Source organism: Podarcis gaigeae (genome assembly GCF_964106915.1).
Source record: "Podarcis gaigeae genome assembly, chromosome: 3".
Taxonomy (NCBI): Eukaryota; Metazoa; Chordata; class Lepidosauria; order Squamata; family Lacertidae; genus Podarcis; species Podarcis gaigeae.
In genome coordinates, this window is record NC_139680.1 from 105,707,451 (window position 1) to 105,733,550 (window position 26,100).

Genomic DNA, 26,100 nt, shown 5'->3' on the forward strand with positions numbered 1-26,100 from the left:
CCAAGTGAACTGGCTGCAAGACCTCTCTGAAACAAAATGGCGGTAGCAGGGAGCAGCTGGGCCAGTTTTGCTGGTGGCAGCCATCTGCACTTCTTTGACAGAGCAACGGGGAGGCAAGATTAGGGACCATTCAGTCAGCTACTAATGCTGAGCGATGGTATCTTGAGACTAGGCCAGGATATAGTTTCTCTGAATATCAGTGGCAGCCTGCCATCCCCAAGGGAGATGTTAACAGTCTCCATCAATAAGTGTAGGATGATTTCCAAGCTGGATTTCATCAGCTCTGAAAAGTATAGATGAGGCCTCCTCCTGAGTGAACACATGGGGAAAAAAACATTTACAGTGCAATTATATGACACAAAAGGAAGACAGATAATCTACTCTCAGGGTCATCTTCAGGTTTGAGGAGAGCCTCAGAAATGCGAGCTCCTCCAACCACCATAGTTTTATTTCCCACAATGATGTTTTGTCTTACTTTTACCATTTCTCTCTCTCTCTCTCTCTCTCTCTCTCTCTCTCTCTCTCTTAGTAATTCTGTTTTTCTGTTCATGGTTCGAACTGCCTCAACTAAAGCTCATATTTTAAATAAATATTTAAAGCAAGTGCATAAAATGAAATGTGATATAAGGATGGCAGTGAGTATTTAAAACCTTTTCGGCCCAAATCCGAGTCACCATGGTCAGTGCATCCCAGATAGCAACAAGCACAGTCTGCTTCTGTTGCAAACAGGGATAAACTTAGCAGGTGATGTTAACCAAGCACACCTAGGGTGTGTTCACATTGCCGGCTTACTGTGCAGCCATGTTATTCTTTTTCCAGTGTGATTCACAACTCTTCCTCCCTCTAGTTGTTCACATCACATCAGCCCAGCTTCATTAGTGTCAGAGTTGTTTCTCTTTGTGATGGAGAAGGGATGTCTTTGCCCTGTGCAAAGGTATTCACACCTTGACTAGAATGACTTAAAGACTCCAACTGGCACTAAGCTGGTTGGAGAAACAGTGCATCAAACAGCAGTAACTTGTTTTTCTCTTTTTATATTGTAAACCGCCCTGTGAACCTTGGATTAATGGTGGTATAGGAATTCAGTACAAACAAACAAACCAAGAAATAGCTGCATAACCCTAAATGTTTGGTATTCACTTGAATCCGTCCTGCAAAATAGCGACAGTCTGGACAGCACCTAAATTAGGAATTACATGAAGTTCTGCTTCTTCTTATTTGTCCTAAGTCTACTGCCAATCAATTTAATCTTGCCCTGAGTTCCACTCCGATAGTCGCCGAATACTTTCCCTCTTTTCCCTCTTCTCCTCAGTGCTCATAATTCTGTAAACCTCTGTCACACCTTCTCCTTGTTCATTGTTATCTGTTGTCCCAAGTCCCAGCCTAATCCTCGGTGGAACTTAGCATTCAGGCAAGGCAGACATATTTCTATAACTAAAAGGACAGGTGGTGTATGATAAACAATAAATCATTCCATTGTTTGGGGAGGCGGAGATGAAATCGTCTCTCAAGGGAGGATATATTTTGCCTTGCGGTTTTGTTTTGTTTGTCTCGGTCTAATGTGGGTCAGCATCAAAGCTTCAAGGAGTTGTGGAGATGGAAAATTCCATTGTACTGAAGTGTTTCACTGCAGTGGCACCACTGCCTAGTCAACCTTGGTTTACTCTTGTCCATTTTCCCCCCCAGTGTTGGGAGTTAGGAGGCGTAGCCATTCCTGTTCCTTGGACCAGACATTATCCAGCTGTAACTGTTAAGTAGCTAAGGTGCTTTGAGAATTGCTCCATGCTTGGGAATTGTTCTACGTCTGGCTGGTTTTGACTTGAACTGTGCCAAGCTGGGCTAGACCAGTAATTAAATTATATTTGTTTTCACCATAGTTGCTGCTCTCATCCTAGAATTTACAGTGTCTATGGAACTAGCAACATATATATATATATTAGTTCTCGTAAGCTCCTTTCCTCTCATGTTGTTGCCGTATTTTTCAGGGATGTTGACCTTTTGTTTTCCTCATAAGTTGTGTGCCTGAGAAGCAGTTCATAGATCATAAAATTGTAGAGTTGGAAGCAACCCTGAGGATCATCTGGTCCAGCCCCTTGCAATGCAGAAATATGCAGCTGTCCCACACAGGGATCAAACCTGCAATCTTGGCATTATGAGCACCACGCTCTAACCAACTGAGCTATCCCATGGAGCAAGGGAAGGGAAGGCAAATTGCCATGTTGTATATCCTGTGCTTTTATGTTTGTACATATTTTATGGGCTAATAGCTGTAAATAATTATTATTATTATTATTATTATTATTATTATTATTATTATTATTATTATCCATAGGGGCCTATGCCTCTTTGCCCAAATAGAGGAAAGCGAACAGGCCACCTTGTGTCTCCCAGCTTCTATGGGATCAATAGGAATGGGATTCAGAACAAAACTGTCACTGCCTTTATGGTGCAAATGCACTTGGAATGCTCTGCACAATTCTGTCCACCTCACTCAAAAAGGATATCGCAGAGCCAGAAAATTTCAGAAAAGGACAACCCAAATGACCAAAGGGTGGAACAACTCCCCATCTCATGTGGGAGGAAAGGCCACAACATTTGGGGCTCTTTGGTCTGGGGGGGGGGCATAAGAGGGTCAAGAGAGAGGTGCATAAGATTATGCACGCTATAGAGAAGGTGGGTGGAATGTTCTGGTCATCCACATCAGAAGAACTCAAACTCACAACTCCATTTCTGCTAATGACTTTAACGTGCAGATCAGACCGGCACCTAAGGCACACCACAGGTTGCAAGAGTAACCAAGTTCTTGCTAAGTGCATGGCTAAGCATGAACTAACACATTGATCCAACACATGACATGCCCCTGCATTTTTGTTTCGAAGGGCAGACACAGCTTTAGTATGGCAAGTGGCTGGGGTGGTAGCAAACATGCACTAACCTGAATGGGTTGTTTTTGCCACTGCTGACATCTCTGTTTCCGTGGAGATGGAGGCGGGATCTGGAAGGCTCTTGGGAGACAGAAGGAAGGCACCAAAGGTGGCTCCTCGACAGAAGGCAGTGGGCTGGAGGGAGAGGGGTGGCACACTCTTCTGCCAACCTGCTTGAACCTTCTCCTCCACCACCCCCAGGCTACTGGGCCCATCCCCAGAATCAGAAATCTCTTATGGCTTGGAATTGGCAACCTGCAGCCCACTGGGTCCCTCCAAATCAGCTGTCTGAGCTCCTCCAGCTCCTAATCCAGATTTAGCCACCCCCTCCATGACATTTCTGCAGGACTCGTGACACAGAGGGCTGTTTTTCTCCCTCATAATACAGTGGTACCTCAGGTTAAGAACTTAATTCGTTCTGGAGGTCCGTTCTTAACCTGAAACTGTTCTTAACCTGAGGTACCACTTTAGCTAATGGGGCCTGCTGCTGCCACCGCTGCGTAATTTCTGTTCTCATCCTGGAAAAAAATTCTTAACCCAGGGTACTATATCTGGGTTAGCGGAGTCTGTAACCTGAAGCGTCTGTAACCTGAAGTACCACTGTACTAGAACCAGACACCACCCAATGAAGCTGGGCAGCTGGAAAGAATACTGTTGTGCACATGTACTCCTTGAGCATCTGGGCATTTGGTTGGCTGTTGTGAGAACAGAATGTTGGAGCAGAGAGGACTTTGGTTTTATCCAGCAAGGCTGGGGGTGTTTCCTCTCCCGGTGTGATTCGAAGAACCGCCGTCCTTTTCCAACCCATAAGCTTGTTAGATCTTCTCCTGACTAGTCCAGACCAATGCAATTTTGTTTCCATCAGTTCCTTTTAGAATGGAATTACTTCTACCATGCTCTTCACTATTGTAAATCTTCTTTTTTAACAACTTCCAGAGAAGTAGCCGTGCTAGTCTGTTGCAGGGAAAAAAAATAGCACGCAGCTTTGTTGCACCTTAATGACTAACAAATTTATTATGGCATAAGCTTTCATGGGTTGGAGTCTGCTATTCTGCCTCTTTGACATCCTCTGCCCTTTAGCAGCATTCACCTGTCAGAGCAATACAGTTTTAGATGCTGGCGAATAACACACTTGCAAGAAAAAGAAAAACTCACAGGAGCCAATAAATATATCATGTGAACAAGCAAATAGAAATGATAGAAGAAGTGTGCATGCACACGAAAGCTCATACCAAGAACTGACTTAGTTGGTCTTTAAGGTGCTACTGGAAGGAATTTTTTTTTTGTTTTGACTATGGCAGACCAACACGGCTACCTATCTGTAACAAATGATAGAGACATGGTGTTTAAAGTTTAAATTCAGAAAGCCTTTCACTGTGCAAGTATCAACTCTAAATATCCTTTAGATTTAGAGTTGTTACTCACACAGTAAATTTACCACAGTTTTACTTTGTGTATTGCAGTATTGTAACCTTGTTGGCTCCATGGTAATGCATGGGAGCATCTAAACAGAATGTAACAGTTACTTCAATTACATTGTGTGTGGTGATCTTACATTATTCATTCTATATCACACAGTTATTTTAGTAAATTATTTTTTACCAAAATGCTTTCAGGATCTATTGCACTGTGTCCCAAGGCGTGGTTTGCAAAAGGGTTTCAAACGGTACACAGCAGAATTTTTAATTTTACTTTATCATAGTTTTCTTAGCTGCAGAAAACAATTTACAGATAAATTAGTATTATTAAAACTACCCCCAATTTATCCTGGCCTGAGAAGGGCTATGCCAGTAAGACTAAACTCTCAAAAGGGGTATGCGGTTATTTTTAAGTTTGGGAAGCACTGATCTATATTGTATTGACACTATCCTGAAAGGAAGAAAAAATATAGTAGAAACTTGAATCAACGAGGGGTCCTTATCTGCCGTTCATTAGTTGAAAAAGCATGAAATGAGTTTTAATCCTGAAAATCTCATTCCATATTTATTGGAGAACTGCAGTTTGCAATAGGCTGTTTGAATAATTCCAGTGTATTGCGTTGTAGCTGTATTGTTGCGTACTGTAACTGTAGAATGGAGGGATCTAATTATTTTAAATTCATTAATAAAGTAAATCACACACTAATGCTAGGTTGCCTTTTTGTAAAGAGTTTTGTGCTTGGATGCAAATGCGTGCGTGAGTTATGTGCACAGTACTACTTGGAAATCATGCAGGTCCATTTTATTTCATACTTTTTTCTGTTGCATGGGAATAAGGCATGATCCTTTCGCAATTGCTGGTCCTATGTTTCTGAAAGGGACCAAGCAACAAGCAATACAGGAGTGTGCTTCTCACTACTGTTGGAATAGCACACGTATTTTGTATTTGTGTATCTAGGAGCACAAAACAGTGCACGGAAACCACCAGACATGCTCTCCATTAGCCCTAGCAAGGATATGTACAGTAGATAAGTCCATGCCATCAGATTTTCGTTTCAGTTTACATATTTCACAGAATGCAGCTTGCCAGCGAAGATTTACTTTGAAATCTTGCAAAAAGCCTTGCCCTCACTGTTGTGATGATGCGTTATTCTCAGCACCGTCTAATTTCACCTCCCAAGCACTAATTAAGTACATCGGAATCCGGAATAATCCCAAGTCAGTGGAAATCTATATAAAGGATGCAACAGTTTCCCAGGAAATTCCAGTAGAATATGGTTTTACTTGACAGATCCCAGAGTGGTAACCTTGTTAGTCTGTTGGAGGGAGGGAGAGAAATGCAAAGAGTTTCGCGGTGATTTAAGGACTTAAGAAATGCATTGTGGCTTGTCTCCCAAAGGACACTTCATCATTGTCAGGAGCTGCTGTGATCTGTGGACAGCTGCCCTGTGTGTTGTCACTGAACTACAGCTTCTCAGTGAAGCATGCTCAGGCCTTATTAATATTATGAGCTCTGGCATATTCCTGTTTGGCCCTGGCCTCTGGTTTGCTTCTCAACCGTGGCTCCTTGTTTGACCTTTGCTTCTGACTTACTTTTCTGTCCTCCTGACTACTGGCTTGTCCTATGGCTTCTGGCTCCTGGATCTTCCCACACTGCAGCCCACAGCCCAGCTGTGACAATCAGATTTGTGAAATGGCCACCAAGTTGCTTTAAACCACTTTCATACTTAGGGACTGCATCTCAGTCACAGGGAAATTGCTTTGCATGACAAAGGTTCTGTGTCGCTGGCATCTCCGCGTAGGGCTGGCCGAGACTCCTGCCTGAAATCCCAAAGTGCTGCTGCCAGTCAGTGTAATCCATACTGAGCTAGATGAATCAGTGGTATGACTTGGCATAAACCTCCCATGTTCAGAATGGACACCCTGTAGGTGTTTATTTACATGGTTGCTCTTTTCATCTGTAGCTGCTAGTTGTGAGTAGCTTTGTCCGTGATAACTAGATCTTTCATTCATTTCATTATACTGTACATTCTTATTTATTTATGCTCCGCTTAGGATTGTGAAACACTGCTGTCTCTTGGATTGCATGAACATTTGACCTTACTTTCTATAATAAAAAGGCTCCTTCCTCTCTGTATATATGATGCACCTCTGTAGCACAACGGATAAGTGCGTCTGGCTGTTAACCAGAAGGTTAGTGGTTTGAGCCCATCCAGGGACAGCAATGAGCAGGATTCCTTAATTGCAGAGGGTTGGACTAGATGATCATTGAGGTTCCTTCCAACTCTACGATTCTCTGGTGCTTAGATGGCCACTTCATAGGAAGCTGCCTTATACTGACCTCATTCACTTGTCATGCTAAGCCAAACCATGGCTTAGTGCAGATCCACAAGTGTGGGGGCTCCAGGAGAGAAGATTACGGCTGTTTAGTTCCTCCATAGTTGTTTTGCTTGCACTGAGTTAAGACGTGGCTTGACTTAGCATGTCATCTGAACCCAGGCTCAAGATTCAGCTGTCCTGAACAAGCCATGAGCCGTAAGCCACAGGACAAACCATGGTTACAGCTCATGGTTAGTCTGGAGTTCATGGTTAGTCCCTTATCCTTTTCATGCCTGCATGTAAATTGACCACATTATTCAAGCCTATTTACATAGGATTCAGGTTGCTTGAATCCTACATTTCCACATGGATGGGCAGGCATAGAGGGAAGAGGAACTACCATTCCTTATGATAGTTATCAGGAAAGGCTGTTGTCCAATTCAGCCCAGATGTTATGGCAGAGTTGTGGCTACCAACTCTCATGCATCTTGCTCCTCTTTCCCCCATAATATCTAGTGACATAAATGTGTAATGTGACATGATAGAATTAAACATGTCTAGGCACACTTCATGTGGTTGATTTCTTTGCAGGCAAAAAGGGGGGGGGGAATTGTGTACCCATGTACACACAGCATCTGCCCAGTCCCCAAAGTGGCTTTTCTTTATTAATAAAGAGGCTGTCAGGATTTCAATAAACACACTTGCACATAACATTTAGCTAGGCCCTGAGACATCAAGCAAAGCCCAGGAGGTCTTCCCAAACATGCTTAACTAGGAGTAAGTCCCACTGAACTCGGTGAACTTATTTCTGCATACTTATGTGTACATTCACACTGTACTTTGCAAGCTCATTTATGCCCAATTCAGTTTGTAGTTGTGTGCAATACTTTACCAGTGGCATTTATTGAACACTTCTGTGCTAGCATTTTATGATGCCACAGATAAAAGCTGGAAAATTGCTGAAGATAAGCAGGACAGTAAAGAGTAAGTTTCCAGCTTTGTCTGAGAAAAAAGTTGGCAGGTTGCTTACCTTTGATCTTAGGGTTTAATGAGTTCTAAGAGAAAGTGATGCACTCTGGGAAGGAGCTGGCCAGGGATATCTTGGGGCTGCTTTCATTATGGGGTGCTCTCTTGAAGGTCATCTTATGGTTCATTACAAAAGCTCTGGTTTCTATATTTGCATTAAAGGGAGACTGATCATACAAGAGAGAATACAAAGCCTTTTGATTAACAATGGTGATCAGATTTTTTATTATTATTATAAAAAGATACCTTCTGGCTTACTCTCATATCTCAGGCGGCTGACGTCGATGCATTTAGGAGAGCATTAATACGCCACCTAATTGCTATTAATAGTCCTGTTTAAAGTAATCATACTATCATTTATATCAAATTAGAGCCATTCAATGCTGTATGCCTGGAGATTAGTGGAAAATCTGCTGTTTGTTTGCAGAAATTCAATAGTTCACCTAGTCCAACTAGACTTAAAATCAAAGGACATTGCCCAGAAATCAAGGGAATGGAAACAAATTATCCCCAGAGCAGGAACATCTTAGTGTTTTCTGTGATATATTATCCTGTGCATAAGCCCTTAGAACAATCTGTTTGAAACAGAAGTAAGTTTCATAGGTGCATAAATAAATTCCAGTCGCCTGGAGCCTGTATCAGATTGGTGTGTGTGCACATCATGTACTGGGGAAAAAGAAGAAGGGTGCATAGACAATGGAGAAGCAGGCAGAGCTCCAGGCTAACACTATGGCGGCTTCATGTCTCTCTCGCATGGAGCATGCCAATGTCAAACAAAATCAACTCAGAGCCCTGTGTGGACACACTAAATTGCAGCACTTGCTCATGCTATATGTCTTTACTTCTATTTCCTCACCAGCCAATGGTTAGTAGCATCTCAATTCTTTAGCATTTATGTGTTGAGTGCAAAGATCTGAAGGGGACTTCTGTACACTGAGCATAAATGGAAGCCCCCATGGCAATGGAAACCGGAAGAAGGCTAATGTGTATTTTCAAATTCCGTATCTCTGTATCATTTTTTATTTCAATTCCACATCTTTTTTCTTCATTCTCTACATCTACTTATCAACTAAGAATTTTCATCTGAGCAAGTGGACTCTAGTCCCTTAGACACTTTTGTTGCAGCAAATCGGTTAGGGCCCCTCAAGATGGGTGTTGTGTTCTTCTTCTTGCTGTTGTGTTTTGCAGCATGTCTGTGGCACGCTAATAGTTCATTAGTGCTGGATTGGCCATCCATTCATCATTCCACTTCAGTCGCTTTTCTGTGATGTTTCCCTAATGTTATTGCATTATTATTTCTGTCCAGAAGGGCAGCAAGCCGCTGTCGCCAACCCAAACATTTGTGGTGTAAAAAAAGTCTCAGGATTTCAGCAGTAAGTTATTAGCCATGCGCTGACCTGAAGCAAAGCAGTATGACCTCCACAAAATGTTTGCAGGAGCAAAGAGTGTTGAAAGTCTGGTTTTGTATAACTACCCCAATGCCATCATCAGGGTATAGTGTAGTCGTTAGAGTGTCAGACTACCACCTGGAAGACTAGGATTCAACTTCCTGCTGAAGTCCACTAGGCCATTCTTGGGTCAGTCATTACCTCCCATCCTAACTTACCTCGCAGGGTTGTTGTGGATATTAAATGAGGACAGTGAGAACCATGTGTTCTCCCTTGAGCTCCTTGGAGGAAGAGATGGACTATAATTGCAATTTTTTAAAAAAGCAAATACACGAATCATGAGTGTAGATGATCATAAATGCAAAACAAAAATGACCTCTAGAGGGGCCCTTAGTATTTGCAATGTCGTGAAGCTTTATTTCTTTTTTAATTGCTGTATCAGAGGCAACCCACTGTGATTTTACTCCAGCCTTTTCACACAGTCATGTATCTTGTGAACAGTACCCACCACACGTAGCAACTGCTACAGGAACAAGCAGATGTGGTAAATACCCATTGTCACCACAAGGGGCCTTGCCCAGAGGAAACATTCACTGTGTGAAGCAAAGTCTGTTGATAAAATTTAAAAAGTAACTAGCAAATTGGCCCTTTTATGTATTAACTTTTTTTTAAAGTGTGGTTGGGAGATAGTCAACTGTTGAGAAGTGTTTGATGACTTAGAGCATAAAACAGAGGCCGATCTGAAATATGTGTGCACAAACTTGAATCAGTGTGATGAAGTGGAGCAAATTGAAATCAGGGTGGTGGTGGAGGCAGAATCCTGTACGAAAATCCTTTCAGCTGTGGAATAGACTCTCTAAGGAGTGATGGAAACCCCTGCACTGGAGTATTTTAAAACCTTCACTGTGCAAAGCACCAGGGACCAAATCTGTATTGGTGGGTAGATGATGTAACAGGTTTTCCCCCACATCACTGTGATTCAATAAACAATCAATCTTCAAAGGGCTAATCCTGTTACTCAGCAATTCCAGGTAAATAAACCAAAGGCTGCATTCAGCAGGGACTGATATTTCATAGGAAGTATCAGGCTGCAGCTCCAAGTGCAGTATTTGCCCCTTGATTTCAGTTCATAAATTTGAAAATCTGAAGCTACTTGTTTTTTTAAGTAGTCACAACGCTGAGTCACACTTTATAATGCGTTTGTATTTGCCACAAATACACCGGTGGCTGCTGCGATTGGCAAGTCTCAGGGGGAGATGAGTGGCTCCAATCAACAGTGCACATGTACGGGGAGTTGTGATTGGCTGCAGCTGCCTGTTGTATGCATAATGTATATTCACAGACATACATTTCCCTTTCACACTTTAGGGCAGAGCTTTCCAAACTTTTCATGCGGGAGATGCACTTTTCAGACATACATCATTCTATGACACAGTAATTCAGTTTTACTAGCAACCCCAGGGGTTAAACTAACTCCTTTGCAGCTCTGGAAGCGTTCGCACGGCACACGGCCAGCATGCTAACATGTCACGATGCACTGTCTGAAAAGCTCCGCTTTAGGGTGTTTACTGATGCAAATATGTAGTCAATATAACTGTTGCATAACGTGTGACTTGGCCTTCACAAAGATCCCCTTGAGCAGAAGGACTGCTTCAGAACCGTTTTGGGATCCTTGCTGACATCAGCTACGCTCATTTACAGTGATGATCCTTCCCTCATGCACAGCAATTTCCTTATTAATCTCCAGTTTCTTGGTTATGCTGTGATTTTCCCATTAATGCAGATGCAACAAAACTACAGTTTGCCTGCAAACCAGGATTTGACCAGATCATTACCTTGATGCAGATGGGAATTTTCATCCGGATGAAAGTCTGCGTTGCCAACTCAGTTAAAAGGCAGAGATGTGTCCACTGTATCACTGATTATGAGGATGATGGAAGACATGATTGTCAAGGTGGAAAGCAAAACATGAATTTGCAATGTATATTTTTTATGGCCTTCTCAAGAATGTTTGATACTTTTTTTGCACAGTGAAAAAGAAAGAAAGACTCAAGTTGCAAAGCACATGAGAGATTGCTTTGACGACACAACAATAATAGGGCATGGCTTCATGTTAATTTGAACCTAAATTTAGTATTTAAAATCCAATAGCAGCACAAAGCAAACAGTTACATACAAAAGTCTTTCTCCCCCCCCCCCCTTTTCTTTTTTAAAGAATCCTTCTCCTTCATTTTGGACATGATTATATTATCTCCCAACTGCTTGCAAATCTTGTTATCCAAGTAATATATTTTGTACTGTCTGTTCCTGCATAGGTCCTGGGGGATTGTGGAAAAATAACCATCATAGTGCCACTGCTGTAAGTAGACTGCAGCCAGATATGCCAGAAAAGAAAAGTCTGTTTCAATTGATCTAGATCCTTTTCTATGAAAAAAATTAGGCTTGATTCAGACAGCTTCATTTTCTGTCTTGATCTTGAACATAGATTCTTCTCCTGATGAATATATTGGTGTTGTGTAGCACCCATCCCTGATGCAGGGCAATGACTCAAAGAGCAACATCTTACATTAGATGTAGCTTCACTGGAAATAACCCAAGGAGAAAATGCAAGAGTTTTATTTGTTTATTAGAGTAGCATTTACTACTTTAATAGCTGTGGACACCCTGCATGCTGTGATGGGTAAGCTACTCATCAGCAAAGAGGTTGAAAATAAAACTGCCAATATTATAAAGCCATTATGCAAATTTATTGCGTACGTATATGCTCTTGGAATGCTGTGTACGGTTCTGGGTTGCCTTAGCGCAAAAAGAATAATGTAGAGTCAGGAAAGGTGCAGAGAAGGGCAGCCAAAATGATCGAGGGGATGGAGCAGCTCCCCTATGAGGAAAAGTTACAACTCTTGGGGTTTTTTTTTAGTTTGGGGGAGGGGAGACAAATAAGATAGAGGAGTATAAAATTATTCATGGTGTGAGTAAAGTGGATGGAGAGAGGTTTTTCTCTCCCTCTTTTAACTCTAGAAAGCGGAACCATCCAATAAAGCTTAATGTTGGAAGATTGAGGAAGGACAAAATTAAGCACATAGGATCATAGAATTGTAGAGTTGGAAGGGACCCCCCCCAAGTCATCTAGTCCAACCCCCTGCAATACAGGAATCCTTTGCTCAGTGGGAGGCTGAAACCCACAAACAACCCCGAGATTAAGAGTCTCGTTGCTCTGCTGACTGAGCTATCCCACCTTATTTAAAAGTTTTAAAAGACGGTTTGTAGGGTTTCAGCGGGAGCACCTGATGATAGGAAAACGCAAAAATGAATGAATGACTATGTGCATCCGCTGGCACCATTACGCATCCATCCCTCTCCATTGCTGCCAGTGTTAATAAACGGAGCAAAAGGCAACCTCTCATTAGAAGGTAGAACAGATCTCAAAAGGCCTTCTGCCCTTACAATCCTATAAGAATAAATATTTGTCCCTGTGGGGGAAATCTCACTGAGGTTTCTCTGGTAAGAGTTTTGTTTTCCTTCCAGAGTGCTTCATCGATTTCATGCTCTTATGTAAGGCAAGCGAGGTATCTCTCATACTGCACAAACCTCATTATCTATAAATGTCAGAATTATATTTGTGTCAAAATGACATATCAGTGGTCCATTTTTTTAAAGAAAAATATTGTTAAAGAATAGGTGCTTTTTATCTTGGGAAGCTTGGGAAGAATTATAGACTTATTTGTGTACTTCTGTGATGAATATATAGTTAGTACTACATTCCTACAACTGCTGTGGCTTCCTCCAACAACTCCTGAGAATTGTAGCTTCGCAAATAATTTATAAACCGCCTTTTACATCAGTCTCAAGCTGATTTGCCCCAGCCACTCTGGGCAGCTTCCAACAAAATATCACAAAACAGAGTGAAACATCAGGCATTAAAAACTTCCCAATACAGGGCTGTCTACAGAAAGTTGCATAACTGTTTATCTGCTTGACATCTGATAGGCGAGCGTTCTACAGGGCAGGTGCCACTACCAGGAAGGCCCTCTGCCTGGTTCCCGGTAACCTCACTTCTTGCAGTGAGGGAGCTGCCAGAAGGCCATCAGAGCTGGGCCTCAGCGTCCTGGCTGAACGATTGAGATGGAGGCGCTCCTCCAGGTATACAAGGCCGAGGCCATTTAGGGCTGTAAAGGGCAACATTCCTTGCCACTGAGAACACCTCCACCTCCACTGACAGAACTGGATCTAGGAGCACCACACACACACACACACACCGCACCTGCTCCTTTAGGGAGAGTGCTCCCATTAAGGGCTGGCAACTTACCAGGCCCGGGAACCTCACATCAGGAAAATTCCCAAGTTTCATTCTAAAACCTGTTTAAGTCTGTAATGTAAATATGTCCCAACAGACTGGAGCAGCCAGGCACTCTGTTCTCCTCTTTCACTGAAGGAATGGATCCTGACCTGTTGTTTAATGCCTGCAGGGTGGTGCGGTTCTCCATCATCACTGCAGCATACATGCTGGCGGAGCCTGAAACAAAACCAAAATGTGCACCAGGGATTGGCTCTGAACAAGAGAATACGTCATTTGACACATGTAATTATCCTCTGTTGAAACAGCAATTGGCAAAGGTCTGCAGGGCGGTTTTGTTGTTCTGGTTTTTGCATTAACTTGGGGTTTTTAAAAATATATATATATTATAAGGGATTTCTTTGCTTTGCATTTATAATTTCGTTTGCTTTTAAATGGAGATTCAGTGCACCTCGGTAAGTGCTTGAGAAAATTGGCCTAACTTTGCTGCTGCTTCTGTAAGTGCCTCTCTGCTGCCACATCCTTGGCTGAAATAATCACCGCCATCGTTAATACTTCTTTAACTCCCTCCAGCATTTACTGAGTGCGCTGCAGGAGTCACTAATATGACTCCTGCAGCACAAATGCACTACATGGTGTCTTGCTTATGTTACTGAGGCCTGAGCATGGGCAACAGCTGAAATGTTTTCCTAGAAACATGTAGCAAGCATATTTAGCCTCGTTGCATATATTTTATTTACTGGCTTTCAGTAGCTACCCTCACCAAAACTGAATTAGTTTGCCTCAAGCCAGGAATGTCCCTTATGTTCATGTTGTTGCTGACACTGAGTTGGTTCACACGTATATCTTAAGCCTGGGATTCCCAGTGCACCAGAAGTTTTCATTGCTGTCCTGCCATTGTTCTGCTTGCAACAGGATTTCAGTGCCACGTTTGGACTCATATAGTGCTGTTATCCAGCCTTCTGCAAATGAGCATTCCCTTAGACCAGGGTTTCCCAAACTTTGATCTCCAGCTGATTTTGGACTACAGTTCCCATCAGTTCTCTGATTCCTGATCCTGCTAGCTAGGGATGATGCAAGTTGTAGTCCAAAAACAGCTGGAGACTCAAGTTTAGGAAACCCTGCCTTAGATGGTCAATTGCATGGCTTATCATAGTGCCCTTATTTACACCTTGCTAAAAAGGTAAAGGTAAAGGTACCCCTGCCCGTATGGGCCAGTCTTGACAGACTCTGGGGTTGTTTGCCCATCTCACTCAAGAGGCCAGGGGCCAGCGCTGTCCGGAGACACTTCCGGGTCACGTGGCCAGCGTGACAAAGCTGCATCTGGCGAGCCGGAGCCTCACACGGAAACACCGTTTACCTTCCCGCTGGTAAGCGGTCCCTATTTATCTACTTGCACCCGGAGGTGCTTTTGAACTGCTAGGTTGGCAGGCGCTGGGACCGAGCAGCGGGAGCGCACCCCGCCGCAGGGATTCGAACCGCGACCTTTCGATCAGCAAGTCCTAGGCGCTGAGGCTTTAACCCACAGCGCCACCTGCGTCCCACTTGCTACTGTGGGTTAAATCACAGAGCCTAGGACTTGCCGATCAGAAGGTCGGCGGTTCAAATCCCCACGACGGGGTGAGCTCCCGTTGCTTGGTCCCTGCTCCTGCCAACCAACCTAGCAGTTCGAAAGCACGTCAAAGTGCAAGTAGATAAATAGGTACCGCTCTGGCGGGAAGGTAAATGGTGTTTCCGTGCGCTGCTCTGGTTCACCAGAAGCAGCTTAGTCATGCTGGCCACATGACCCGGAAGCTACTGGCTCCCTCAACCAATAAACCGAGATGAGCGCCGCAACCCCAGAGTCGGTCACGACTGGACCTAATGGTCAGGGGTCCCTTTACCTTTACCTTTACTGCCATCTTGCATTATCTCCTTACACTTCTGTAATTGTCTTCCCTGTAGTTTAGCCCCACCTGCTTTTACATCTTCAGTGACTTGCATAAGCCGATTTTAAGGGGAGCAGGAGGAGAGAGAAACAAGAAAGAAAGAAATGTAATAATGCAAATCCATTAATTTTTATTAATACATCAAATTGCATTTGTACATTAATTTGAAAAATAATGTGGAGAACTACACTGCACAGCGGCTCAGAAAAGGGTACTTCCCACATCTGAAATGTGCTGTTTCTGATATGGGTAGGAGCTGCAAAACATTAGCAGGAGAAAATAGCTTCCATGTGGATCCACAGTTAAAATTTCGCTTCCAGCAGATTTTTGATGTTGACTGCAAGTGCTAAAAGACCATAGTATGGCGGCACCCTTAATGATATTTCTCCTCCAGCAAAGTGCTGGCTTTTTTCTTCTTGCTCTGCATATAGCCATAACAAAAAGTGATATTTTGTAATAAACTACTCCCTGAGTTGTCTCGGAGATGGCCTGTTTGGACTTATTTTCTGCCGCTAGCAATGTCCATTTTCTAACCCTGAGCCCTAACAACGTAACTTTCATTTCTCTCCCCTTCCCCTGTTCCTTTTCACCCCCCCCCCCATTTAGACAGGTTTTTTTTCCCTTCATAAAAGGAAACTTGCTATACAGAGTAGTCTGGCTATCATGAGAACTCGAATTGTACAATTTTTAATGCCAAGAAAAGAATGCAAAGCAAAGGGAGGCGAGGTTTTGACTTGTTCTCAGCATCAGAAAAGGTCAAGGCAGCAAAGATCGGGAGACTTGTGCCTTCTTAAAAGGCCCTGTAATTCCCAGAGGTATCTCTTCTTGACTCTTGAGTCGTGCCACTGGGACAAAGAGGGGAAACAAGCAAACTTTATAGCTCTCACCCATAGGATCACTCTTCCAGGACTAATAGATATGATTGAAGGAAATATCTGAAAATATGCATCTGGGTGTGTGTACCCCAAGAGACTGCTGCAGACTTCTAACCAGGTTGGGATAGTATTTTCCCATATGAAATCTTGACCTTTCGAATTTCGCTCAGTTGCTGCTTGCTCACCCTTTCTCCCGCTTGAAGGTAATTGCATTTCCAAATGATCAGTGACTTCTTGTGTGTGTGTGTGTGTTGTTATTTTCTGGTTTGGTTGTGTAGTTACAAAGCCAGTGGGTCAGATGCACAGGGGTGAAATTTGCAGTCGATAATCCCTCCTGGTAGAGTGGAAAAGACACCCATCTTTTCTGTTCAGTGATAATAATAATATAATGATATAATATAATCTTAATAAAGGATTAATTAATTATAGTCATTAATAGTGTTTCCAAACAGCTTTGCTATTAAAATACTCAAGAGTGTGTGCAAAGCATATATGGAAAACTAAAGTCACATGTGTTTCATAAGAATGATGACAAAGGATTAAAGAGAGCACAGCGGCAGTGAACAGAATGAAAGACCTGACCAGTATCAGACGTAAACAGTGGTCTGGTTCATGCGTAACGTTAAGCTTTGGTTTGTATAACCAACCATTAGTTAACCATTGACTACTAAATAAACCATAGCTGGTTTTACAAAACTTTGGTTTGTTTCCCAGCTGCTCTTGCCTTTGTAGTTGGGTGAGCATCTGGGGTGACCCCTCCCATTTAATGTAGAGAACCCCCCCCCCCAGCAGACAGGCAATTGGACTGTAGTTCAATACTGACCATGACAGAACCCTCTACCACACCTGAAGTCAGCAGCCTGGTTCAGGACTGGTTGTGTGACCCATATATTTTGGTTCTCACACACCTTGCCTTCCACTACACACACACACACACACACACACACACACACACACACACACAAAAGAACATATTAAGGGGAGTCCCAAAGACAGTTGGGTGGGGTCTTGTACACCTCCTTCCAGCAACTCCCGCAGCCAAGCTGCTGCCAAATGTATTGCTTTGCTTCCCTTTGGACCACATCAGCGAGGCCGACAGGGGAGGGGTCTTGTCATCTGGGAGCCCGGGACCTCCATACACACTGCCCAGGCTTGCAGCCCAGAGAGGTCACTTTGGTGCTGCTAACTCAGCAAAAAAAAAGCATGGGAGGCAGCAGATACAAGTTAGCAGTCTCTGCAGCCACAGCAGGCGCTGTGATTCTGCAATAGTTTGACTTCACCCACAGACAAATGCCAACAACAACAAAACGAGTGAAACTTGCAGGCAAGCTCTAGAGGACTTTTAATGCACAGAATGCACTTGTGAATGGCAGGGAATATGAAGTCTCCGTATTGATCAGAACTGAGAAGAGCTTCTGCCCTTCCTAATCAACACACCTGGCCTGGCCTTCAGTTTCATCCAGTTCCAGCAACTAACCTCTGATGCCCAATATTTAAATCTGGGTTTGGGCACAGCATCCCATGCAATCAGTCACAGATCCGTTACACTGATAGCCTATTTTGGCTGTTTTTCTATATACGGACATTCACAATATTATCTCAGGAAATTTCTACACGATTCCAAATGGAATTGGAAATGCAGGTGTCACTGTTAGTGCGGATAGCTCAGTTTCTCATGCCTTTCACTGTGTGTGGCAAATTTTGGAAGCCTACATTATGACTGAAAATGTGCACAATGCACATGTATTTAAAACTCTTCTGTGCTTGGCCAGCCTCATACCAAGTGAGGAAGGGAGCAAAGGCCCCAGCTGCTCTCATTCAGCGTCATTCAGTTAAAGGCAATAGGTCTGTGCGGATGCACTGTGAAGGGCTAAGCCCAAACAGCCCATTAGATTTTGCGCACCTTGCATGTCCATCTGGCTCATTAAATTTCACTGCAGCCATAGCATCCAAATAGCCTCCCATTGTAGAAGAGGGAAAGGACATTTTGGAAGCAACAGTGAAGGGCAAGGAAGGCACACCAACTGGTTAATTACATTGCAATGAGTGGATCATAGTTTTGCCTGTCACATTTTCAGAATTCATAACTGGGTGGGTTTCTTCCCCCAATCCTGAAACAGTTTCTGTCTTGTGACTTCCACAACTCAGCAGAAGTGGGGTTAGGTACCATTCTTTTAATGTGTGCACTGGGGGTAAGAGAATATCCAACAGCAGAGGCAAAGTATGACGATCTGTTGAGGTTATGAACCCACCAGCTCTGATAAGTAGATAACATGAATCACGGGCTGCTCAGTTGGCATGCAGAGAAGAAACGATTCCATCTTTCCTCCATCTCTGGCTGAAGAGGTGCATTCCTGGGGAACGGTCCAACACCTTTCCCTGGGTGCCAGCCACCAGCCGTATCCAGCAGGCTTGCCTAATTATTGAGCTATGATTTCACAGCTCCTGAAAGACAGAGAGAAAACATCCTGTTTGGCCAAATGTTCAGTTCCTACACAGCAGATGCTCTTCTTGGGGGTGAAGCCACGTGACGGGGGCCATGCGTCCTTCATCCTATGAAGGCTTTGTCTGATGGTGAGTCCATTTCAAGGTGTAGATTAGTCCAGTGAACCCGCGTTTGTTTCATTTGAAACAAGGCTGTCCTAAGTTCAGAGATTTATTAAGTCTTCATAGAGGTCAGTAACATCCTGCTTGTTTGCTTGGACTGCAGGAGGAAACCAAGCAGAAAGCAAGATGCTTTCCCTTCCTGTCCGTCTTCCTTCTGAGGAATCTGGGTGGGAAGGAAGGTCTAAACAAGTCTGAATACCAGGCTTTCCCCTTTTCCTAGAGTTCTCTACCTGTCCCTTCCCTCTCACCTTCCTCCTGAGAAAACCAAGCAGGAGGGAAAGACATAACTCTGGGCATCTCAGGACTAGGGATGTGGAGGAAATTCTGTTCAGGTCACATTTAAAGGAGAACCTTCCTAAGTTGAACTTTCCAAAACAATTTGCAAACCATCCTTCGAAATTTGAATTTCTGTGAATTTAGCAATGCAGTAATCCATCAACACATGCACACAAGGACATATATCAGGGTAAAGTGTGCATAAAATGCATATATTAATAAAAAGAACATTTAAAATGCATTATATCAAGCACAATCACATTAAAAATCATATGTATTAGAGAAATTCGCACTGAAATGGTGGTGAATTTTCATAAGGACTTCTTTTTACTTAAAAAACCAGATGTGGAACTGTGGAGAACTGAACTTAAGATTGGAAAAATGAAAAACTGAAACTGATGGATTTGCACATCTGTATGCAGAGGTTAGGCTATGTTATTTAGCCTTTGTTTCTGGTATGCTTGTGGCAATAGGACAGTTAGTATTCATCCTTATTTGCTTCTGGGGTGTTTATATGTCTTCCCATTGGTGTTCCATTCATTCCACACTTTTCATTGCATGTCCCCATCACTTTCTTAACAGCAGAAAGTCCATGGTATCGTTTAGATGTGGATTTATAATGCCAGGGCAACAGAGCCCTTGAATCCACTTTATCTGTGCAACCCTAAATGTACAGTGTGCACTTGAATCCCTCTCCCAAAATAATGGCGGTCTGGAAGCGACCTCAATACAAGAGGACAGATCTTCCTACATATCTGTTATTCCTTCAAACCTCCACTTATAAAAATCCTTTTTAAAAAAATTCCACTGAGAATTTGGGTCTGACCATTTAAGGACAAAACAGCTCTTTTCCTCTTGATCTATATTTGACTTCTTTTAAGATTCATGTGCTACTTCTATTCCATCCCCTAGCAGTTTATGTGCCAGAATTGGCATTAAAAATTAAAAAATGAGACTCCTTAATGGGGTTGCAGGAGAATAGATCAAGGATAATAGTGGAGAGACTGAGCCATAACTCTGAATTATCATTTGTATTCCTTTATGTAAAACATTTCAGGTCTTTGTGCTCACAGTAATCACTGTGTGTGTCTGCACAGAGGGCTTTTTGTTTTTTTTTTGAAGAAGTTGCAAGACACTATATTGGGGAATTAGCATCCCTCTTCAACACACTTGAGTGCAACCCAGATGAATTTTAGGAACCAGTGTCTCCAACTTCGCTTTTTATTTATTTTTAATGGATTCAGATATTTTTCATCCACTTGATGTTGTTTGTTCAGTTGCAAATTACTCACTTTTTATAAGGTGGTATAAAAATAAAGTAAGTTAAATAATTCTCCATTCTACTCACATTTTTTAAATTGTTCCGCACAACGTATAGTATCAGTACATTATTCTGTTATGCTCTGTCTTTTTTTCACAATGCGCTTCCTATCTCACTCTGGTTCCTTTGCAAGGATGCTTCTACATGCATCCCACAAATACTTTGTTCATTCATTCATTCATTCATTCATCAATTTCATTCTTTCATCCATTCATTACATTTATATCCCACCTTTCCTCCAAGGAACTCAAGGAGTTGTACATGTTATTTATTAATTAAATTTCTTTCTCAGCCTTCCTCCCTAAGGAGCCTGGGGTGGCAAACAACACAGCACAATTAAAAATAAAACGAAAACATTAAAAACATTTAAGTGTACAAGGTTACCAGGAACAGTACCTTTAAGCCATCCAATGCTTGGGAAAGAGGGATGTTAATAATGCTGGAGACAAATGCACCTCAACCTGGGAGGGCACTGCACATACAGGGAGCCACCACCAAGGAGGCCTTGTCACACATTGGTGCCAACCAGGCAGCCCCTAGTGTCAAAATTACTTTCCATGTGTTGACTATTGAAACTTTCACCCAGTCTCCCATTTTTTGTCTCTGTAATAATAGCAGTCACATTGGTTATATAAAGGAAGGCTATTGTTCAATGAAAGAGTGTCTGCTTTGAAGAAGGTCCCAGGTTCAATGCCTGGCATTTAACTGCAGGACTGTGAAAGACTCATTAGGAAGCAGTGAAGAGCTATTGCAGTGAGCGTAGATATAGATGAAGCAATAGCTCAGCATGATTCAATAATGGCAGGCAGCTTCCTATGTAGTGTGTATCACAAGCTTCCTGGTGCCATTGCATAGAGGACCACACTTCACAGTTCAGTGTCACATGTTATAACCCTGGGCCATAAGTTCACACTTCCTTGAGTACATTAAATATGTCAGGTCAGGAGCATAAGAGTCCATCCATGAAATGCAACGTAGATGCTACTTTATATTATCTCACCCAGCATAGCCCTCTCTGTGGCTACTCCTTTTTTACTACCAATCCGATGGATGTGCTGACGTAACAGGTTGAAGCAGGCATGCTGGAAGTCTGTGTGGATTGGGCCTGGGATGCAACAGGGAGACGCTGGTGTTTGTGCTCATTGCTGGTGTTTGTAGGAAGCCTTCCTTGCTTTGTAGACTTAATCCTGGAGGACAAATGAACACTATTCATTTGTGTGAGGCTGTTATGGGCTTGCAAAGCTGAGGCTGTGTCATCTCTTCGCAGTTGTGCTGCCCAAGTGACCTTCGCTTCACATCGGCACATGCTAGGGAGCAGTTGTGAAGATGCAACGTGTGGCTGAGCAGCACGCATGCTGGAGGCTGTGTGGGACAGCTGTCAGGGCTCATTCGTCATGCCCTAGTGGAGAGCATATGTGCAATCCTAAGTTTGGTATTATTAATTTGTCGGCACAGTATCAAATCTATTCAAATTAGCCCTCCTCATTCGTTACCCCCAGAGATCTGAGCGAGACAGTGCTGGAAGAAGGGGGTTGACCTCATAACAATCCAATGACAGAGTTGGAAGCCTAAACCCAAACTGAGAATTACGTTTGCGAATGTGATCTAGTCCTCTTTTGCTTTCTGTCTGCTGCCTGTAAGCCTGTTGGAGACAAGAGGAGCAGAGTGGAAATCACTGTGCAGCAGTGATTGTTTGGCAGGATGGAGAGGGTTGCTAATCAAGGGCTAAAAGGTGCATTGACCAATAATCTTAGTTTGGTTGCTGCGTTTATTTGTGCTTTTTGACATGGGCTAAACCAGGGGCAAATAAAGGAACTCTGAGCTGAATCAAATAGTTGCCTTTGGCGCCTACAGCGCCTGCTGGATGACAGAGGTTTAATTTATGTAGACATACCTTCACACAAAAATATAGCTATTTTAAAGCAATGTGTTATGAATCTCCCAAGTTGCAAGCAGGCAACTTTCCACAACGTAGCTGCAACTGAGTGCCATTAGCAGCACTTTTACTAGAAATTATTTAAAAGAAAGAAAAGATCTGCATTGGGATGGGAGTAAGAAAAGAGCCCCTTTGCAGTCTCCCTCTGATGTGCTGTAGCTAAATAGCAGAACCAGGAAGGCCCCGCTTAGTGTGATATTCGGAGCTCAAAGGACAGATGGGGGGAGGGAGGGAAAGTAATGCTAGAGCTTGCACTTTGAAAGCCAAAATGCAGCTCCTCCTGCTCCTCCATTATGCTAGACAGGAGCACTGTATTTATTAGTGCTGTCAAACCAAGCACAGCTTCTCAGAGACTTCCTGGCCAAAGGCCAGGGTCAGGCATGAGGAGAGAGATTTACGTTAAACAGAGGTCAGCCGTGTCGGCTGCAGCCCACCGCAAAGGGATGGGATGCATCAGAAGTGTCGCCTCAGCATTCTTTGCAGGGAGAGATCAATACCCCACTTTCCGCTGCCTCATCCTGCTAATGGAACCAATGCGATCCCTGTGCATTTCCTGCTCACTCTGGGATTGACTGATGGGGACAAGAGAAGCACCAGGTGTCGTAGCAAAGCCTGGATGTTGGGAGCGGGGACGGACAAGGGAGGGGATGCTTCATCACTATTTGGCTGCAAGCCCAAGTGCTGCAATTAGACAACTCAAAGGAGCAGATGCTGTCCTTCTTGTCTTCTTGCATGCACCCAAATGCACAATACTGTAGGGGATTTTACAGCCAGGCGCTATTTTGGTCTTCAAGTGGGTGATGACTGATAGGACTTGTAGTTCAAAACATCTGGAGGGCACCAGTAGTTGCAAAGGAAGCAGTAGTTGCAGAGGAAGAAGACGCCTTCTTAACCTTGGTGAGTTTTAGTCTGAATGTTTGGATTTGGATTTGATATCCCGCTTTATCACTACCTGAAGGAGTCTCAAAGCGGCCAACAACCTCCTTTCCCCTCCTCCCCCACAACAAACACTCTGTGAGGTGAGTGGGGCTGAGAGACTTCAGAGAAGTGTGACTGGCCCAAGGTCACCCAGCAGCTGCATGTGGAGGAGCGGAGACGCGAACCCGGTTCACCAGATTACGAGTCCACTGCTCTTAACCACTACACCACACTGGCTCTCCGGTGACTGTTCTGTGAATGTGACTGTTCTGCTCTCCAGGGACCACCCATTGAGGTGGTCAGCCCTTGGAGACTGGTGGAACCTGGTGGATTCCTGACTCCAGTGCTGCAGTCTTCCTGTGAAGCTGCTGTAGTTGAGTGTATTTATTAATTACATTTTTATCCTACGCTTCCTGCAAGCAGCTCTGAGCAGCATGAAAGGCTCTTGTTCTTGGCTGGCTGAAGCCCCCTGAACAAAAGCTCTCTTAGGAAGTGGGGGATACATTGCAACATTGGGTTGCAGTCCCTGTTTGTAACTTCACATCATTCCATCTGGCAGCGGTAAAGTCTGGGCGGCATTGCTGTTGTAATCAAAATATTATATACACTACCTTCAGAAAAAACAGTGGTGTTCCTGAGGCAGGTCACAAGGAAAAAATGAAACACAATGATACAATACAATAACCAGCACTGGAAAAACAGTAAAACAGCATAATAAAGCCACACACACACAAAAAAGATCATAAAATGTGTCAGGTAAAAACATCCTGAGTGGCTTTAAAAACAGGTTGTCTTGCACATTAATCATTTTCTAGAGGCTGTTCAAATTTCCATAGTTAAGCCCATAATACATGGGAAAGTTATTAGATATGGTTGTTTTGCATGTGATTTTAGTGGGGGGGGGGTGCCTGAGCAAAAGTCCTCTTTCTTAATTTCCAAAAAAGAGAGAGAAAATAACTGTGTGAAGAAAGGCCTTGTGGAGTCAGCAGAGGGCAACAGCAAGGAAGTGAGGAAAAGAAAAGAAAAACCAAGCAAGTGTGAATTTGTGTAAATACGAGGCAGATTCTTACTCAGAAAACTGACATTTCTTTTCAAGATAACAGACAGCCTTCATTAAGTATTAGTGATATGTGCTCCAGTTAAGTATTTCATTATTTTCAAAACATTATTTTACTGGACACTCATTGTTATGCTTGCTCTCAGTAAACCCCTTTGTATTGTGTTCATCCTACACCGCTGGCACACAGAGTGGCCGATTGTTACTAATTTGCCTGGTTATAAGTGGGTAGCTCTAATTAAGAGTCAGAGAGTCAGCGCAAATGCCAGGAGAAGAGGATTACAAGCCTCCATTCTTTGATCTATGCCCCTTTTGGGATGATCTGCTGATAATGCTCTTCCTATTTAGTGGGTGGGTTGCAGTCTTAACCCCACTTACCTGGGGGAAAGCCCCATTGAGTTTAGTGGGACTTATTTCTGAGTAGACGTGATTAAGAGTAGGAGTAGGGAGGGAAGGCTCAGTTTTGCTTCTCTCAGTTTCTCCCCCCAATATTAAATTTAGTAATCTACATTTCTATGGATTTTTGTTATTATTAATTGTCATCTAAATTCATCAGCATTTTAGTGTGAATTCCTCTTAATAAACACATTTTTGTATGCAGTTTTGACCAATATATACATTTACACAAGCAGTTTCCCCATATATATCACATTTTTGTATGTCATTTTCATGAATAAGTGAATTTTGATGCACATCCTCCCAAAACATATGCATGTTTATATACATTGACTGGTTGGCGAACTGCACCGCAAAATTCAGGGAAGCGTGATGTAATGGGAAAAGGGGGCTGCTCGTGCGTAAGCGTTTAAGCCCTCCAAGCTTTGCCATCAGTTCCTAAACTCTCCCAGTCCGCGGAGCCATGGGTGCACGGCTACCTCAATCGCTGGCAGAATCCGTCAGTGGGCGCTTCCGGAATTTACGCCAACATAAGAGTTCCTTGACGGAAACTCTCCTTCTGGATTCTCTGCGTGACAGTTTCCTGCGCAGAGTGGGCGTCCCCAGCGGAGGTCCTGAGCCCTCCCCGCTGTTCTCACTAGAAACATCTTGGAGCCATTCCTCCGATTGAGTTTCTGCAGGAACTCTCCCTCTCCCCCTACTGGTTCCTTCCTCCGCATCCGAAGGTCTCCTAGCCTCCTTGAGCCCTTCCACCACCTGACTCTCCAATGGCAGTTCCCTGACACGTGAATTTCAAACAATAGCTGTGTTTTAGTTTGTGTGTTGGTTCAGAAAGTGTTAATTAAGACATTTCTATTCAAGCAAAACCTAACAATTGCCCCTATCTCTAGATTGGAGCCTACTGGAAGAAGCAGAGCTGTACCTCCCTAAGGCCTACTTAAGAGATTCCTAATTTTCTTCCACCCGTTGCATCAGAAGTTGCATTATATAAGGCATTAAAAAGGCTTTTAAGACATCATTTTGTGCCGTCTTCTATGGGACTAACGTGGCGACAACACCCTGGTGCCTGATACACTTTGCAAAGTACAGTGGAAATAATACTGTCTCTCGCTTAAAATCTCTCTTTTACAGGGCTGTACCTTCCTGAAATCTGTGCATAGCCAGGGGTTTGTTTACTTAGAAAAAGCAAGCTTTGAAAGGTCATGCAGCCTCCTGGCCTCGTAAAGCCCTCTATGTGTCACCATTCACTTTCACAATCTGGTGAAGGATTAGGGGTTGTGAACTGTTTTGTTTTAAATCTGATACACTCAGCAGAACTCTTAGACCCGCTTCTTCCATTTAATTTTGTGATTCCGCAGTCCAAGAACATCATTGCTGCACCCCTCTTTTTCCTTGTTTTTGCTGCTGTCATTTTATT

At 43.2% G+C, this 26,100-nt stretch overlaps 1 protein-coding gene across 13 annotated transcripts in view; it reads left to right on the forward strand.

Moving 5' to 3' along the window:
* The window catches only part of SLC8A1 (solute carrier family 8 member A1), a 301,989-nt gene that overhangs the window by 127,615 nt on the left and 148,274 nt on the right, over positions 1-26,100 (forward strand). The gene's annotated exons all lie outside the window — the stretch shown is intronic.